This window comes from Lynx rufus, unplaced genomic scaffold (assembly GCF_022079265.1).
Source record: "Lynx rufus isolate CCGP_SWC_20201006 ecotype Redwood Valley unplaced genomic scaffold, mLynRuf1.p SCAF_10, whole genome shotgun sequence".
Taxonomy (NCBI): domain Eukaryota; kingdom Metazoa; phylum Chordata; class Mammalia; order Carnivora; family Felidae; genus Lynx; species Lynx rufus.
Window position 1 is genome coordinate 4407713 of NW_025814824.1, and position 5952 is coordinate 4413664.

Below are 5952 nucleotides of genomic sequence, written 5' to 3' on the forward strand. Positions count from 1 at the left end.
ACTCTGTGTTCTTTTTTATTAATTGGTTAATTCATTTGAGAGAGAGACAGAGGGAGGGAGAGGGGCAGAGGGAGAGAGAAAGAGAATCTATGCGCAGCACAGAGCCTGATTCCGGGCTCGATCCTGTGATCCTGGGATCAAGAGTTGAGTGCTCAACTGACTGAGCCACTCAGGCGCCCACAAAGAACTTTGTTCTTTTTTAATATTACTGTATTTATTCAAGATTCTTTGCATATTCGTGTACACTTTAGAACGAGAATGCCAATTTCTATGGAAAAAAATAAGCCTGCTGGTACTTTGGTAGAGATTGCATTGAATCAATAGATCGATTCAAGAAGAACAGAACTCTTACTGCGAGTCTTTCAACCGACGAACTTGACATAAGACTTTATTTTCTCTCAGCAAAGTTCTGTCGTTTTCAGTGCGCTTGTCTTGTGCTTCGTTTGTTGAGTGTATTCTTCAATATTTTATTGTACAGAAGTGCAACTGATTTTGTATATTGATTTTATATCCTGAAACCTTGGTAAACTTACTTATTACCTCTAGATCTAGTGACATTTCCTAGGGCTTCTATATAAACTTTAATGTTTTCTGCCAATAATGATAATTTGACACCTTTCCACCCAATATGTATACTGTTAATATTTCCCCCACTTTATTGCCATGGTTACATGTTGAGCTCATTCACAATTTAATCTTACAGTCTCGTGTCAGCTGTAGGATTTTTATAGACACCCTCTGTGAGGTGCCGACAATTTCTTGTGTGTCCGAGTGAGTTGAGAATTTTTACCACGAAAGAGTATTTGATTTCGTTAAATGCTTTGTGTCCACTGGAATGATCGTATGTATTCACCCTTTATCTGTTAGTATGGTAGTTTGCATTAATTGATTTTCAGATGCTAACCCAACCTGTATCCTTACAAGGTTATACACCACTTGGCCAATCAAATTTCCTTACTTGATATGGGTCCGTTTAGATCATCTCTTTCTTCTTGAATCAGTGTTGACTATGTCTTTTTAGTAATCTGTCCATTTCATTCTGGTTTGGGGGTTTGTTTACACACAATTGCTTATAGTATAAATCCAGAATCTGTTAAATGTCTTTAGAGTCGGGGGTGACATTACTTTTACAAATCTTGATTTGGGAATTGGTATCTTCTCTCTTGTTTTCTTACTCAGTCTACCTAAGGGCTTATTATTTTGTTGATCTTTTCAAGAAAACATTTGTTTTATTGATTTTCTGTATTGATCTTTTATTGTTTTCATCGATACCTGAGTTAATCTGCATGATTGCCAATTTCCATATGTTGTGCTTTCATTTTCATTCAGTTCGAGATATTTTTAATTTGGTTTGTGACTTCTCCTTTGATCCGTGAATCATTTAAAAGATATAGTATAACTTCCAAATATTAAACCCTTTTCCGCATTCATTTTTCTGGCTGATTGCCAATTTAATTCTATTTTGGTCATAAAACATCCTTTATGTGATTCTGAGTCTTTAAAATTCAGTGATAGTTGCGTGGTGAGCTACTGGTCCCCCTAAAGATACCCAGGTCCTAATCTGTGGAATCTATAAATGGAAACAGAGTCTCGGTGCATGTGATTAAATTAAGCATCTGAGGGTATCCTGGACAACGCAGTCACACGAGTCCTTGTGAAACGAGGACACAGAAGAAGAGGTGATGTGAATGGACACAGACACCCAAGCGAGGCAGGCCCCCGGCTGAGGCATCCAGTGGCCACGGGAAAATGGAAGTCGTGCGGACAGATTCTCCCCTAGAGCCTCTGGAGGAAGCATGGCCTCCAGACATACCGACTTCAGACCTCGGGCCCCCAGAACAGAATAAACCTCTGGTGTTTTAGGCTCTGGCATTCGTGGCAACCTCTTACAACAGCCACAGGAAACCAACACAACTTGCTTTTTGACCTGGCAGGGGGACCCTCCCACAGGAGGTTCCCGTGGTCTTGAGAGGAATGCGTATCCTGCTGCTTTGAGGGGAGGGGTGTTTCACAGACGTCCATTAGGTCAGTCGGTTGATAGTGTCGTTCAAGCTGTGTCCTTCCTGATTTAAAAATTTTTGTTGACGTTTATCAATTTTTGAGAGACAGAGGGAGACAGCACGTGAGCAGGGGAGGGGCAGAGAGAGAGAGGGAGACAGACAGACAGACACAGAATCCGAAGCAGGCTCCACGCTCCCAGCTGTCAGCACAGAGCCCCATGAAGGGCTCGAACTCGTGAACTGTGAGATCATGACCTGAGCCGAAGTCGGAGCTTAACCGACTGAGCCACCCAGGCGCCCCTTTGTCTTTCCTGATTTTATTGGAATCTTCAACTCTAATTGTTGAATTGGCTATTTTCTCCTCTCAATTCTATCAATTCCTGTGTCTTGCATTTTGGGACCCTATTGTTAGATGCATTTATACTTAATAATTGTTATATATTTCTGATGTTTTTACTTCTTACTTTTTTTTTTTTTTGGTTTTCTAGTATTTCTTATTTCAAAATCTATTTTGTCTGATTTTGGGGTAGCTACCTCAGTCCTCTTCGGCCACTGTCTGCATGCACGTATGGGATCATTTAAAACATTTTTTTAAATGTTTTATTATTTATTTTTGAGAGAGAGACAGAGAGAGACAGAATGCAAGTGGGGGTGGGGGACGGGGACAGAGAGAGAGGGAGACACAGAATCCGAAGCAGACTCCGGGCTCCGAGCTGTCAGCACAGAGCCTGACTTGGGGCTGGAAGTTGGATGCTTAACCGACTGAGACACCCAGGAGCCCGAGGATCATTTTTTTTTATTATCCATTTATTTATTTCTACGAACCTAGAACATGTCTCTCACAGCCTCGCTGACCTGCCTGACGCACTCTGCTGAACACGCTCTGGCAGAGAAACAGGTCTCAGGCCCCGCTGTTTCTCAGACGCTTCCCCAATCTCCACGCTTTCCTGCCTCGATTCCCCATGCCCCGTGTCCTTCCTGCTTCTTTGTCCAGAGCAACACTGCTGTCTCATCCTGGGAGGTAGCGGTAGGAGGGTGTGGAGGGTGAGGAAGAGCACGCCGGGGTCTAAATGCTCCCCACACAGACGCTAGCCATCCGATCTGTGGACCCAGCCCGGCCCCACACGCGGTACATCAGACCCCTGAGCCGTTCAGACTCTGCCCAGAAAGTGATTTTCTGCCTATTGGCATTGTTCTGTCCAGGCACCGTAGGTTGAAAATGGGTTTCCCTTTCTAAATCAGTTACCAAACTATTCTCTGCGTTCCTAGCTCGCAAAAATCTGTCGAAACCCCTTGTTTTTCCGTCACCTTCTGCGCACGGCTTCCACCGCAGGGTCAAAATGGCTGCTGGAGCTCTAGCCGCCACATCTGTGCCACATTCAGCAAGGAAGAGAAGGACACGGGGGAGGGCCCACGCTCTTTATAGAGACGTCTCTGGAGGCCCCACCTGACACGCTGCTCTGCTCTTACTGCCCGGGGCCTGGCCACACGGCTGCACTGAACGCGGTGAGAAGAGGGGTCTTTATTCAAGACAACTCATGGTTTTCAACCGGAAGCTGGGAGTCTACTGCCAAAGAAACAGTAGACAGGGACTGGGGGACTTCTCTCCGGCTGTCACACTCAGGATGACAGCAGTTTTGAAAAACTAACTCAGCACCTAACGAGCATGGCTCTTCATTGGAGTCTGCACACGGGGGCCAACAGAGGCGAGTGGCACCTACAGAGTACACATTGTTGGTGCTTAGTGAATTTTTGTCAAAAGGATGCATGAATTTGAATAAGCCACCGGCCTGAGGAGAAGGCTGGTTTCCTGTGTTTACCATAACCCGGGACAAGTGATCACACCCGTTATTTTCCTGTATCGAGTTCATCGACAAATAGAAAATATCACCCTGCCTCTGACATTCCGTCTTCCGTCTTCTGTCTTGCTGCCATATTGTATTTGACCCCCTAGTCAGTGCCAAGGGCAAAGACTGGAGAGACCAGACAGAGAAATAGCTAGAAGTATTTGTTTGACTCACACATACCCACGAAGCCTCCCCCAGTGCTAGCCGACCAGCCGTTGTCCTTGACCTTGAACCAGAAGCCACGGTTCTCATGTCTGGCATTTTTCAAAGAGGGCGGAGCAGCTCTGTTTAAAAGAGCTGCCTGCCGTGGGATAAATAATCATTTTTATTACAGGGACTTAGCGGTGAGCCTGAGAGCAAAGTTCTTCATGAGCAGAGCACGGGGAGAATGCGGGAACGTTCCGTCCGCCACAGCGCACACGATACCGCTGAGAGACAACGGTGGTTCTCGAGTTACCGTAAAGATGTGAGAGCTTAGTAAGTTACCTCCAGTGTTCTTAAAATCCTTCTCTTTGAATTAAATTTTTGAGAGAGAGAGAGAGAGAGAGAGAGGAGAGAATCTTAAGCCCACCCCACTCAGCGTGGAGCTCGAGACGGAGCTCAGTCCCATGATCCTGAGGTCATAATCTGAGCAGAAATCAAGAGTCAGATGCTCAACCGACTGAACCACCCAGGCGCCCCGTCCTTCCCTTTGAAGAGAAGAAGAGGAGAGAAGAGGAGGGACTGGACGGGGAAGGTAGTTTGTTTAACCCACAGAGACATGTTCGTGTGTGCCCGTGCAACTTTTCTTTACGCTTGCCATAAAGATCGAAACAAAGACCCTTTATTCGTTCTGAAAATGCCTGTTACACAGGAGTACTGTTAGGAGCTCACGATCTGGTGGTGGTAAGAGAGGCAGTTAGCAAGTAAGCAGTAAGTAGCAAGTAAATACCGCTGGAGTGGTGAGTGGGGTGGCTACGGGGAAGGCGGGGGCCTCTCTGGGGAAAGCACCTTCCATCAGAGACCTGATGCTTGATCACAAGCTGGTCACGCAGAGTGAATGTGAAGGGGTAGAGAGGGGGCAGGGTGAGCTCCAGGCCGACGGGTGCGCACGGCCGAGGCTGCTGGGACCTTGGTGAAGCCGGCGGGGCAGGTGGCAGAGCTGGGACCTCTGTCCCGGTCTGAGACCAGAGAGGGGGCTGGGGCCACCTCGAGGACAGACTTGCTGGCCCCGGGAAGGAGCCTGGGCTGCACGCCAGGTGGTGGCAGTGACGGGTGGGGAGGGCGAATGTTTACTCCGCCGACACTGCCCACGGCTCCTGGAGGTGGAACGAGCTTTGCGAGCGAGGCAGGGCTGCTGCGGTAGTTGAGGCCAGAGATGACGGTGGCTTTGATGAGTAGCTGCAAGATAGAAAGATGTGGAAAGAAAATACATCCTGGCGGGGGGCCAAGAGCATTTGGCCGTAGCGACGAAAGTGTTTGCGGTAGAACCGTCATTTAAGGCTGGATTTGTTCTCCTGTTTGTTACCCGAAAGCCGCTTTGGGAAACCGCCCTGTAGAAGGAAGGGGAGAGATGACGCGGGCCATAGTGTCCGAGGTAGGGGGGATTGGCTTCAGCATTCAGAGCCATATCCCTTACCTAACAGATGAGACAAAATGATCATTTTAGGAAGTATGACTTCTCGTGACTCGGTAACACGTTACAGAAAATGACTGTAACTCAGAAGTACCGATTCCAGACCCAGGAGCCCAGTGTTGGTTAATAAATGCGAGTGCGTGAGTGACCGTCAGGGCCTTCCAGAACACGAGGTCTCTGGCGGGCATCTCCCCGCTCTTGACCTCGGGACATTTGCAGGTGCCAGACAAGGGAGGTGGGAGGCGGGTGGACCCACGTGGTGTGCAGAAACTTCTGTCCCTCGAGTGGCAAAAACAGAGCGTGCACAACGGATCCTGCAAACATGAGAACGGCCACAAACATTTACCGAACACCGACTATTCGTTTACCCAAATCGCCTGCTGGGACTAGCAGACATAAACACAGGCAGCCAATGGTGTCACGAAGGGCAAAGGACAAGTCTTGAAGCGAGAGGACCGCGTTGCCAGCGGCACATGAAAATTAGACCGTT